Source organism: Scyliorhinus torazame, chromosome 24 (assembly GCF_047496885.1).
Source record: "Scyliorhinus torazame isolate Kashiwa2021f chromosome 24, sScyTor2.1, whole genome shotgun sequence".
Taxonomy (NCBI): domain Eukaryota; kingdom Metazoa; phylum Chordata; class Chondrichthyes; order Carcharhiniformes; family Scyliorhinidae; genus Scyliorhinus; species Scyliorhinus torazame.
In genome coordinates, this window is record NC_092730.1 from 55,112,343 (window position 1) to 55,126,136 (window position 13,794).

Below are 13,794 nucleotides of genomic sequence, written 5' to 3' on the forward strand. Positions count from 1 at the left end.
GAGAAGAGAAAAGCAATCGTAATAGGAGATTCAATGGTTAAGGGAATAGATAGGAGATTCTGTGGTCGCGAGCGAGACTCGCAGAAGGTATGTAGCCTTCCGGGTGCCTGTGCCAGGGATGTCTCGTATCGTGTCTTCAGGATCCTTAAGGGGGAGAGTGAGCAGCCAGAAGTCGTGATGCACATTGCTATCAACGAGGTAGGTAGGAAAAAGGGTGTGGAGGTAATAAACGGAGTTAGGCTGGAAGTTAAAAGCCAGAACAGACAGAGTTGTCATCTCTGGTTTGTTGCCGGTGCCACGTGATAGCGAGGCTAGGAATAGGGAGAGAGTGCAGTTAAACACGTGGCTGCAGGAATGGTGTAGGAGGGAGGGCTTCAGGTATTTGGATAATAGGAGTGCATTCTGGGGGAGGTGGGACCTGTACAAGCAGGATGGGTTGCATCTGAACCAGAGGGGCACCAATATCCTGGGAGGGAGGTTTTCTGGTAATCCTCGGGATGGTATAAACTAATTTGGCAGGGGAATGGGAACCGGATTTGTAGTCCAGCAACTAAGGTAGCCGATATTCAGGACGTCAAAGCGTGTAATGAGGCAGTGGGGAAGGTAACACTGACAAAGGAGAGTACTTTCAGGCACGGAGATGGGTTGAAGTGTGTATACCTCAACGCAAGAAGCATCAGGAGTAAGGTGGGTGAACTTAAGGCATGGATCGGTACTTGGGACTACGATGTGGTGGCCATCACAGAAACCTGGATAGAAGAGGGGCAGAAATGGTTGTTGGAGGTCCCTGGTTATAGATGTTTCAATACGATTAGGGAGGGTGGTAAAAGAGGTGGGGGGGGGGGTGGCATTGCTATTTAGAGATAGTATAACAGCTGCAGACAGACAGTTCGAGGAGGATCTGCCTACTGAGGTAGTATGGGTTGAAGTCAGAAATAGGAAAGGAGCGGTCACCTTGTTGGGAGTTTTCTGTGGGCCCAAATATTAGCAGAGATGTGGAGGAACAGATTGGGAAACAGATTTTGGAAAGGTGCAGAAATCACAGGATAGTAGTCATGGGTGACTTCAACTTCCCAAACATTGAGTGGAAAGTCTTTACAAAGAACAAAGAGCAAAGAAAATTACAGCACAGGAACAGGCCCTTCGGCCCTCCCAGCCTGCGCCGATCCAGATCCTTCATCAAACCCTGTCGCCTATTTTCCAAGGATCTACTTCCCTCTGTTCCCCGCCCATTCATATATCTGTCTAGATGCATCTTAAATGACGCTATCGTGCCCGCCTCTACCAGCTCCGCTGGCAAAGCGTTCCAAACACCCACCACCCTCTGCGTAAAATACTTTCCACGCACACCTCCCTTAAACTTTCCACCTCTCACCTTGAAATCGTGACCCCTTGTAATTGACACCCCCACTCTTGGAAAAAGCTTGTTGCTATCCACCCTGTATATACCTCTCATAATTTTGTAGACCTCAATCAGGTCCCCCTTCAACCTCCGTCTTTCCAATGAAAACAATCCTAATCTACTCAACCTTCCTTCATAGCTAGCACCCTCCATACCAGGCAACATCCTGGTGAGCCTCCTCTGCACCCTCTCTAAATCATCCACATCCTTCTGGTAATGTGGCGACCAGAACTGCACGCAGTATTCCAACTGTGGCCTAACCAAAGTTCTAGACAACTGTAACATGACCTGCCGACACTTGTACTCAATACCCCGTCCGATGAAGGCAAGCATGCTGTATGCTTTTTTGACCACTCTATCGACCTGCGTTGCCACCTTCAGGGTACAATGGACCTGAACTCCCAGATTTGTCTGTACATCAATTTCCCCAGGACTCTTCCATTGACCGTAAAGTCTGCTCTTGAATTAGATCTTCCAAAATGCATCACCTCGCATTTGCCTGGATTGAACTCCATCTGCCATGTCTCTGCCCAACTCTCCAATCTATTTATATTTTCCTGTATTCTCTGACAGTCCTCCACGCTATCTGCAACTCCACCAATCTTAATATCATCTGCAAACTTGCCAATCAAACCACCTATTCCTTCGTCCAGATCATTTATGTATATCACAAACAACAGTGCTCCGAACACGGATCCCTGTGGAACACCACTAGTCACCTTGCTCCGTTTTGAGACACTCCCTTCCACCACTACTCTCTGTCTCCTGTTGCCCAGCCAGTTCTTTATCCATCTAGCTAGTACACCCTGAACCCCATACGACTTCACTTTTTCCATCAACCTGCCATGGGAAACTTTATCAAACGCCTTACTGAAGTCCATGTATATGACATCTACAGCCCTTCCCTCATCAATTAACGTTGTCACTTCCTAAAATAATTCTATTAGGTTTCTAAGTTATGACCTTCCCTGCACAAAACCATGCTGCCTATCACTGATAAGTCTATTTTCTTCCAAATGTGAATAGATCCTATCACGCAGTATCTTCTCCAACAGTTTGCCTACCACTGACGTCAAGCTCACAAGTCTATAATTCCCACGATTATCTCTGCTTCCCTGCTTAAACAAAAGGACAACATCAGCAATCCTCTAGTCCTCCGGGACCTCACCAGTGCTCAAGGATGCTGCAAAGATATCTGTTAAGGCCCCAGCTATTTCTTCCCTCGCTTCCCTCAGTAACCTGGGATAGATCCCATTCGGACCTGGGGACTTGTCCACCTTAATGCCTTTTAGAATACCCAAACTTCCCCCTTCCTTATGCCGACTTGACCTAGAGTATTTAAACATCCATCCTTAGCCTCAACATCCGTCATGTCTCTCTCCTTGGTGAATACAGATGCAAAGTACTCATTAAGAATCTCACCGATTTCCTCTGACTCCACGCATAAATTCCTTCTTTTGTCTTTGAGTGGGCCAATCCTTTCTCTAGTTACCCTCTTGCTCCTTTCTACGAATAAAAGGCTTTGGGATTTTCCTTAACCCTGTTAGCCAAAGATATGTCATGACCCCTTTTAGAACTCTTTATTGCGCGTTTGAGATGTGTCCTACTTTCCCGATATTCCTCCAAAGCTTCATCAGATTTAAGTCGCCTAGATCTTATGTATGCTTTCTTTTTCATCTTCGCAAGTCTCACAATTCCACCCGTCATCCATGGTTCCCTAATCTTGCCATTTCTATCCCTCAATTTCACAGGGACATGTCGGTCCTGCACTCGAATCAACCTTTCCTTAAAAGACTCCCACATTTCAAATGTGGATTTACCCTGAAAGAGCTGCTCCCAATCCACATTCCCTAGTTCCTTCCGAATTTTGTTATACGTGGCCTTTCCCCAATTTAGCACTCTTTCTTTAGGACCACTCTCGTCTTTGTCCATGAGTAATCAAATAGTTTGGATGGGGTGGTGTTTGTGCAGTGTGTCCAGGAAGCTTTTCCAACACAGTATGTAGATTGTCCGACCAGTGGGGAGGACATATTGGATTTGGTACTTGGTAATGAACCAAGGCAAGCGATAGATTTGTTAGTGGGGGAGCATTTTGGAGATAGTGACCACAATTCTGTGACTTTCACTTTAGTAATGGAGAGGGATAGGTGCGTGCAACAGGGCAAGGTTTACAATTGGGGGAAGGGTAAATACGATGTTGTCAGGCAAGCATTGAAGTGCATAAGTTGGGAACATAGGCTGTCAGGGAAGGCCACAAGTGAAATGTGAAACTTGTTCAAGGAACAGGTACTACGTGTCCTTGATATGTATGTCCCTGTCAGGCAGGGAAGAGGTGGTCGAGTGAGGGAACCATGGTTGACAAGAGAGGTTGAATGTCTTGTTAAGAGGAAGAAGGAGACATCTGTAAGGCTGAGGAAACAAGTTTCAGTCAGGGCGCTGGAGGGATACAAGATAACCAGGAGGGAACTGAAGAAAGGAATTCGGAGAGCTAAGAGAGGGCATGAAAAATCTTTGGCGGGTAGGATCCAGGAAAATCCCAAGGCCTTTTACACATATGTGAGAAATATGAGAATGACTAGAGCGAGGGTAGGTCCGATCAAGGACAGTAGCGGGAGATTGTGTATTGAGCCTGAAGAGATAGGAGAGGTCTTGAACGAGTACTTTTCTTCAGTATTTACAAATGAGAGGGGCCATATTGTTGGAGAGGATAGTGTGAAACAGTAAGCTCGAGGAAATACTTGTTAGGAAGGAAGATGTGTTGGGCATTTTGTAAAAGTTGTGGATAGACAAGTCCTCCGGGCCTGACGGAATATATACAAGAATTCTATGGGAAGCAAGAGATGAAATTGCAGAGCCGTCGGCAATGATCGTTTCGTCCTTACTGTCAGCAGGGGTGGTACCAGGGGATTGGGGAGTGGCGAATGTCGTTCCCCTGTTCAAAAAAGGGAATAGGGATAACCCTGGAAATTACAGTCCAGTTAGTCTTACTTCGGTGGTAGGCAAAGTAATGGACAGGGCACTGAGCGATAGGATTTCTGAGTATCTAGAAAGACACTGCTTGATTAGGGATAGTCAGCACGGATTTGTGAGAGGTAGGTCTTGCCTAACAAGTCTTATTGAATTCTTTGAGGAGGTGATCAAGCATGTGGATGAAGGTAAAGAAGTGGATGTAGTGTACATGGATTTTACTAAGGCATTTGATAATGATCCCCATGGTAGGCTTATGCAGAAAGTAAGGAGGCATGGGATAGTGGGAAATTTGGCCTGTTAGATAACGAACTGGCTAACCGATAGAAGTCAGAGAGTGGTGATGGATAGCAAATATTCAGACTGGATCCCAGTTACCAGTGGCGTACCGCAGGGATCAGTTCTGGGTCCTCTGCTATTTGTGATTTTCATTAATGACTTGGATGAGGGAATTGAAGGGTGGGTCAGTAAATGTGCAGACGATACGAAGATTGGTGGAGCTGTGGATAGTGAGGAGGGCTATGGTCGGCTGCAAAGAGACAGATAGGATGCAGAGCTGGGCTGAGAAGTGGCAGATGGAGTTTAATCCTGAAAACTGTGAGGTTGTCCATTTTGGAAGGACAAATATGAATGCGGAATAATGGGTTAACGGTAGGGTTCTTGGCAATGTGGAGGAGCAGAGAGATCTTGGGGACTATGTTCATAGATGTTTGAAAGTTGCCACTCAAGTGGATAGAGCTGTGGAGAAGGCCAATGGTGTGCTAGCGTTCATTAACAGAGGGGTTGCATTTAAGAGCCGTGTGGTGATGATGCAGCTGTACAAAACAATGGTAAGGCCACATTTGGAGCACTCGGATACAGGACTCAGGCTGGGGTTCAAAAGGAGGAAACGCATGTCTTGTTTGAAATGAAACGACGATGAAGATTGAATTTTAGTCGATTTGTGCACGGAGCTTAGTTTTGACGACGACGCATTAGGATGGCCAGACGGTCTAAGATGCTGCGTTCAGCTCGCTGTCTCTTTTGGAGACGTGGGCTAGAATCTCTCTCCTGATATTCACTTTTCCTCCACGAGATTTAATTTCTCCAGCCAGATTTTCAACCTCAGGAAGATCATTGGACAAGCGTTGGCCTGAGGTCATGGGAGTCCTGCTTAAATGCGCACAGCAAGACCCCACAGGCAAAATCCCAGTTAATGGCTCGATAATCAGCTTCAGTGACTCTGGTTGAGGAATTCATATTGATCCCAGGACCCTTGGTAAAATTCGTCTTCTTAACTTATAAATAGTGTGGCTGGTTGGCTTGTTCACATGCCGAGAGGGGAAGTTGGGAACTCGGTTTCTATTGTGATTTATTGCTCGATAAACCTTATTTCCTGATTGTCCCACGGTGAGGTATTACTGGATATCGTTATATATCTATATTGCCCCTCTGTGGTGTACTACTGGATGACGTTTCCCGTGCAGCTTTGACAAATTGTCACGTGGACTAGAAACGTTAGCTCTTTTCTCTCGCTGCAGATGCTGTCAGACATGCTGAGACTTTAAAACATTTTCTCCGTGGTTCCCTCTGTGTGAGCTTTACAATGTTGTAATGTGTCATGCTGTCTTCTTCATTCCTGGGACTAATGTCGGGATGAGACTGCAAGAAACATTCTGATAGGTATTTGCTTCAAAGGAAACAGGAACGTACGTTACGTTTACTTTTGGTGAGAGGGAGAATGTAAATAGCAGAGAACAGCCTCGAATCCTCGACCTCAGGCTAATAACCCAGCACGCTTCCGCTGCGGCACTCTGCTCCTTAAACCAGGAGACACAACATTACTGCCCTGCGGTAGCCAGACAACTATTCATTTCCTCATTTATTCTTTCAACAAGAACACACTTTTGAGCACACTGATTCTGGTCAGCATATTCCAGTTAATTTACCTTCGTGCTCAATGGTTGTTCTGTGAAGGTGATGTGATTTCTTCTGTGACGTTGTTCTGATGGGAAAGCGGGAGTGACTGGAATCACCTTCATAGAATGAAGTTCGGGAAGAAAGTTTCACCTCTTTGGGAACGTTGTTCACGTTGTTACTGATTTCTTCAAACTTTGCCTCAAGACCGACGCCGAAGAGCGTCAACCGCGAGCAGAGTGGCGCAGCGGAAGCGCGCTGGGCCCATAACCCAGCGGTCGATGGATCGAAACCATCCTCTGCTATTTATATTCTCACTCACACCAAACGGAAACATGTGGCGATTTGTCAGCAGCACATCTGCCTTTTTCTTTATTAGTATCAAAATGGTGCTTTCAGTCCGATCCGCTCTTTGACACCTGTTCTTCAGCTACCCACAGTATAGTCGAGGTGACTAATTTGCCTTCTCCCAGAACACTCTTCTGGCGCGTCTACTGGATGAACGTTCACCTGTTTGGACACTGGTTGGATTCTTCGGTTACTTTTCTGTGAAAGCAGCACCGGAAACAGTTGTGGAAAGAGATTGCCGCCGCCAGAATGCAACTCTCCAATTGGATGCTTCACATCGTTCAGATCTTAGTCTCTCAACATCTTCGTGTGAGGAACAGGTAGAGCGGAGATTCGGTACTTGTTGATTGAAGCAAACTGGCCAATGAAGCAAGAGAAGCTCCTTAACATCCAGCGGCTTGGACAAGGAGGACACTCACATAGAGGAGACTGGCTGGGATTCAAAGGTAGGAAAAGCATATCTTGTTTGAAATGAAATGACGATAAAGATAGAATTAAAGTCGATTTGTGCACGGATCGTGCTTTTGATGCCAGCGCATCAGGATGGCCGAGTGATCCAAGGCGCTGCGATCAGGTTGCAGTCTTTTCTGGAGACGTGGGTTCAAATCCCACTCCTGATATTGCCTATTTCTCCAGCGAGATTTTCAACCTCACGAAGATCCAATTCCTCTCATTGAATGGCAAAGCTTTGGTCTCAGGACATGAGATTCCTGCTTAAATACGCACAGCAAGACCCAATATGCATACGCACAGCAAGACCCAACATGCAAAAGCCCAGTTAATGACTCGATAATCTGCTTCAGTTCCTCTGCTTGAGGAATTAATAGTGATCCCAGGACTCCGGGTAAAATTCGTCTTCTCTTGTAAATAGACTGACAGGTTCGATTGTTCACATCCATCCGAGAGGGGAAGATGGGAACTCGGTTTCTATCGCGATGTATTGCTCGATAAAGATTTATTTCCTTATTGGCCCCCTGCGAGATATTAGTGGAAATCGTTATATATCTATATTGCCCCTCTGTTGGGTACTACTGGAGAACGTTTCCGGTCCAGCTTTGACTAAGGGTCAACTGCACTCGAAAAGTTAGCTCTTTTCCCTCCCTACAGATGCTGCCAGGCCTGCTGACACTTTAAAGCATTTTCTCCGTGGTTCCCTATGTGTGAGCTTTGCAATGTTGCACTGTGTCATGCTGTCTCCTTCATTCTTGGGACTAATGTCGGGATTAGACTGCAAGAAATTTCTGATAGGTATTTGCTGCAAAGCAAACAGAAACGTGAGTTATGTTTACTTTTGGTGCGAGGGAGAATGTAAATAGAAGAGAACAGCCTCGATTCCTCGTCCTCAGGGTAATAGCCCAGCACGGTTTCACTACCGCACTCTGCTCCTTAAACCAGGAGGTACGGCATGACTGCCCTGCGGCAGCCACACAACTATTCACTTCCTCATTTTTTCTTTCAACAAGAATACACGTTTGAGCACACTGATTCTGGTCGGCACAGTTCAGATAATTCAGTTTCGTGCTGAATGGCTGTTCTGTGAAGGTGACGTGATTTCTTCTCTGACGTTGTTCTGATGGGAAAGTGGGGAATGACTGCAATCACCTTCATAGAATGACGTTCGGGGCGACAGATTCACCGCTCTGGGAACGTTGATCACGTTGTTACTGATTTCTTCAAACTTTACCTCAAGTCCGACCCCGCAGAGAATCAACCACGAGCAGAGTGGCGCAGCGGCAGCGTGCTGGGCCCATAACCCAGAGGTCAATGGATCGAAAGCATTCTCTCCTGTTTATTTTCTAATTCACACCAAAAGCAAACAAGTCGCTATTTGTCAGCAACACATCTGCCTTTTTCTTTATTAGTATCAAATTTTTGCTTTCAGTCTGATCCGCTCCTTGACACCTGTTCTTCAGCGACCCACAGTGCAGCGAGGTGACTAAGTTGACTTCTCCCAGAACACTCTTCTCCCTCTACTGGATGAACGTTCACCTGTTTGGACACTGGAGGATTTCTCTCGGCGACTTGTCTGTGCAAGCAGCACCGGAAGCAGCTGTGGAGTGAAATTCCAGTCGTCAGGATGCAACTCTCCAGTCGGATACTTCACGTCGCTCCGATCATAGACTCTCAGTGCCTCCGTGTGAGGAACGGATAGAGCTGGAATTCGGTCCTTGTTGATCGGAGCAACTGATCAATGCAGCAATGAGAAGCTGCTTAACCCCCAGCGACTTGGGGAAGGATGGCACTCAGATACAGGACTCTGGCTGGGGTTGAAAAGGAGGAAACGTATGTCTTGTTTGAAATGAAACGACGATGAAGATTGAATTTAAGTCGATTTGTGCACGGAGCTTAGTTTTGACGACGACGCATCAGGATGGCCAGGCGGTCTAAGATGCTGCGTTCAGCTCGCAGTCGCTTTTGGAGACGTGGGTTAGAATCCCACTCCTGATATTGACTTTTCCTCCACGAGATTTAATTTCTCCAGCAAGATTTTCAACCTCAGGAATTTCATTGGAAAAGCGTTGGCCTGAGGTCATGAGATTCCTGCTTAAATACGCACAGCAAGACCCCACAGGCAAAAGCCCAGTTAATGATTCGATAATCTGCTTCAGTGACTCTGGTTGAGGAATTCATATTGATCTCAGGACCCCGGGTAAGATTCGTCTTCTCTTCTTATAAATAGTGTGGCTGGTTGGATTGTTCACAACCGTCCGAGAGGGGAAGTTGGGAACTCGGTTTCTATTGTGATTTATTGCTCGATAAGCTTTATTTCCTTATTGCCCCACTGTGAGGTATTACTGGATATCGTTATATATCAATATTGCCCCTCTATGGGGTACTACTGGATAACGTTTCCCGTGCAGCTTTGACAAATTGTCACGTGGACTAGAAACGTTAGCTCTTTTCGCTCCCTGCAGATGCTTTCAGTCCTGCTGAGACTTTAAAACATTTTCTCCGTGGTTCCCTCTGCGTGAGCTTTACAATGTTGCAATGTGTCATGCTGGACGCTTTGTTTCAGGAGGCAGTCACACCCGGTAGAATAAGTACTGTTAATTCGGACAGTGGTCAGGGACAGAGTGGTGTGACTGCAAGGGATGCATGTAGGAGGATCCTGAGTTTAGGAATTGAGGAGCCTCTGCCCTTGACCTTGTCCAACAGGCAGGAGGTACTTACTCCCTGTGTGGATGAGGAAGAGGGCTGTTGGGAGGATGCGTTGACTGACCACTGCACCGTGGTACAGGAAGCCATTCAAGAGGGGCGAGCAAAAAGACAAGTGGTAGTTGTACGGGATTCTATAATTAGGGGGATTGATGTCATCCTTTGTAAGCCAGATCCAGAGTCCCACATGTTATGTTGCCTGCCCGATGCCAGGGTGAGGGACATCTCTGAGCGGCTTGAAATTATTTTGGAGAGGGAGGGGGAGGATCCAGTTGTTGTGGTCCACGTGAGGACTAACAACATAGGTAAGACTAGGAAAGAGGACCTGTTTGGGGATTATCAAACACTAGGGACTAAATTAAAGAACAGGTCTTCCAGGGTTATAATCTGTGGATTACTACACGAGCCACGTGCCAATTGGCATAGGGTTGGGAAAATTAGAGAAGTTTCCCGCACTAAAGGAGTGGTGCGGGAAAGAGGGATTCCATTTCATGGGGCATTGGCATCAGTACTAGGGCAGGAGGGACCTGTACCGTTGGGACGGACTTCACCTGAACCATTCTGGGACCAGTGTTCTAGCGAATAGGATAAATAGGTTGGTCACAAGGACTTTAAACTAGCAAGTTGGGGGGGAAGGGAAATGTAAAGCTATGGACAGTATAATGGTTAATGGAGATTAAGGCAGCAGGTTACGTGACAGGTTATTATGTAGAGATATGGGTTCAAAGACAAGGAAAATTAGGAGAAATGGTAAGAGGAAAAATAAATTGCGAAAAGTTACTGATCAAGGTGTTAGGATTCATAACAAAGACATAAAAAACAACATAAGTGTACTTTACCTGAATGCTCGGAGTATACGAAATAAGGTAAATGAGTTGATGGCGCCAATCATCGTGAATGACTATGATTTAGTGGCCATTCCTGAAACATGGTTAAAAGATGGTCACAACTGGGAGTTAAATATCCAAGGGTTTCAGACTATACGAAAGGATAGAATGGACGGTAAGGGCGGTGGTGTAGCGTTGTTGTTTAAGGATGGCGTCCGGGCAATAGTAAGGGATGATATTGGTGTTATGGAGGACAAGGTTGAATCAATTTGGGGGAAATCAGGAATAGTAAGGCGAAAAGGGCACTGATAGCAGTAGTCTATAGGCCACCAAATAGTAACAGGATGGTAGGGAAGGCAATAAGCAAAGAAATAACAGATGCATGTAGAAATGGTACAGCGGTTATCATGGGAGATTTTAATCTGCATATCGATTGGTTTGACCAGGTTGGTAAAGGCAGCCTTGAGGAGGAGTTTATAGAATGTGCCCGGGACAATTTCCTGGAACAGTATGTAATAGAACCTACAAGGGAACAAGCGGTCCTAGATCTGGTCCTGTGTAATGAGGCAGGATTGATGAATGATCTCATAGTTCGGGATCCTCTTGGAAGGAGCGACCAGAATATGGTGGAATTTAAAATACAGTTGGAGGATGACAAGGTAAAATCAAACACTAGTGTTTTGTGCTTAAACAAAGGCGATTACAATGGGATGAGAGAAGAACTAGCTAAGGTAGACTGGGAGCAAAGACTTCATGGTGAAGCAGTTGAGGAACAGTGGAGAACCTTCCGAGCGATCTTTCAAAGTGTTCAGAAAAGGTTCATACCGACAAAAAAGAAAGACGGTAGAAAGGGGAAAAATCGACCGTGGATATCTAAGGAGGTGAGGGAGAGTATCAAATTGAAGGAAAAAACATACAAAGTGTCAAAAATTAGTGAGAGACTAGAGGACTGGGAAGTCTTTAAGGCACAACAGAAAACTACTTAAAAAAGCCATAAAGAAGAATAAGGTAGACTATGAAAGTAAACTGGCTGAGAACATAAAAGCAGATAGTAAAAGCTTCTACAAATATATAAGACAAAAAAGAGTGGCTAAGGTAAATATTGGTCCTTTGGAAGATGAGAAGGGAGATTTAATAATAGGAGACGGGGAAATGGCTGAGGAGCTGAACAGGTATTTTGGGTCAGTCTTCACAGTGGAGGACACAAATAACATGCCAGTGACTGATGGAAATAAAGATATGATAGGTGAGGACCTTTGAGATGATTGTAATCACTAAGGAGGCAGTATTGGGCAAGCTAATGGGGCTAAAGGTAGACAAGTCTCCTGGCCCTGATGGGCTGCATCCCAGAGTGTTAAAAGAGAAGGCTAGGGAAATTGTAAACGCACTAGTGATAATTTATCAAAATTCACTAGACTCTGGGGTGGTCCCAGAGGATTGGAAAGTAGCAAACGTGACACCACTGGTTAAAAAAGGAGGTTGGCAGGAAGCCGGTAATTATAGGCCGGTAAGCTTAACTTCGGTTGCAGGGAAAATGCTGGAATCTATCATTAAGGAGGAAATAGTGGGGCACCTGGAGGGAAATTGTCCCATTGGGCAGACGCAGCATGGGTTCACAAAGGGTAGTTCGTGTCTGACTAATTTGGTAGAATTTTTTGAGGACGTTACCAGTGCAGTAGATAACGGGGAGCCAATGGATGTGGTATATCTGGATTTCCAGAAAGCTTTTGACAAGGTGCCGCACAAAAGGTTGCTGCATAAACTAAAGATGCATGGCATTGAGGGTAAAGTGGTAGCATGGGTAGAGGATTGGTTAACTAACAGAAAGCAGAGAGTGGGGATCAATGGGTGTTTCTCTGGTTGGCAACCTGTAACTAGTGGGGTCCCTCAAGGATCAGTGATGGGCCTGCAGTTGTTCACAATTTACATAGACGATTTGGAGTTGGGGACCAAGTGCAATGTGTCAAAATCTGCAGACGACACTAAGATGAGTGGTAAAGCAAAAAGTGCAGAGGATACCGGAAGTCTGTAGAAGGTTTTGGATAGGTTAGGTGAATGGGCTAGGGTCTGGCAGATGGAGTTCAATGTTGCCAAGTGTGAGGCTATCCATTTTGGGAGGAATAACAGCAGAATGGATTATTATTTAAACGGTAAGATGTTAAAACATGCTGCTGTGCAGAGGGACCTGGGTGTGCTGGTGCACGAGTCGCAAAAAGTTGGTGCGCAGGTGCAACAGGTGATTAAGAAGGCTAATCGAGTTTTGTCTTTCATTGCTAGAGGGATGGAGTTCAAGACTAGTGAGGTTATGCTGCAATTGTATGGGGTGTTGGTGAGACCGCATATGGAGTATTTTGTTCAGTTTTGGTCTCCTTACCTGAGAAAGGACATATTGGCACTGGAGGGACTGCAGAGGAGATTCACTAGGTTGATCCCAGAGTTGAGGCGATTAGATTATGACGAGAGGTTGAGCAGACTGGGACTGTACTCATTGGAGTTTAGAAGGATGCGGTGGGATCTTATTGAGACATATAAAATTATGAAGGGAATAGATAGGATAGATGCGGGCAGCTTGTTTCCGCTGGTCGGTGAAAGCAGAATCAGGGGGCATAGCCTCAAAATAAGGGGAGGTAGATTTAGGACGGAGTGTAGGAGGAACTTCTTCACCCAAAGGGTTGTGAATTTCTGGAATTCCTTGCCCAGTGAAGCAGTTGAGGCTCCTTCTTTAAACGTTTTTAAGAAAAAGATTGATGCCTTTCTAAAGAATAAAGGGATTCGGGGATATGGTGAACGGGCCGGAGAGTGGAGCTGAGTCCACAAAGATCAGCCATGATCTCATTAAATGGCGGAGCCGGCTCGAGGGGCCAGATGGCCTACTCCTGTTCCTAGTTCTTATGTTCTTATGTCTTCTTCATTCATGGGACTAATGTCGGGATGAGACTGCAAGAAACATTCTGATAGGTATTTGCTTCAAAGCAAACAGGAACGTACGTTACGTTTACTTTTGGTGTGAGGGGGAATGTAAATAGCAGAGAACAGCCTCGAATCCTCGACCTCAGGCTAATAAACCAGCACGCTTCCGCTGCGGCAGTCTGCTCCTTAAACCAGGAGACACAACATTACTGCCCTGCGGTAGCCACACAACTATTCACTTCCTCATTTATTCTTTCATCAAGAACACACTTTTTAGCACACTGATTC

The 13,794-nt window shown here is 45.7% G+C and overlaps 1 non-coding gene across 1 annotated transcript; it reads left to right on the forward strand.

Annotated features, from left to right (window-relative positions):
- The first annotated feature begins 6,498 nt into the window (after positions 1-6,498).
- trnam-cau (transfer RNA methionine (anticodon CAU)) lies at positions 6,499-6,570 on the forward strand. The gene has a single exon. It is a non-coding gene; the product is annotated as a tRNA-Met (tRNA).
- Positions 6,571-13,794: the final 7,224 nt, after the last annotated feature.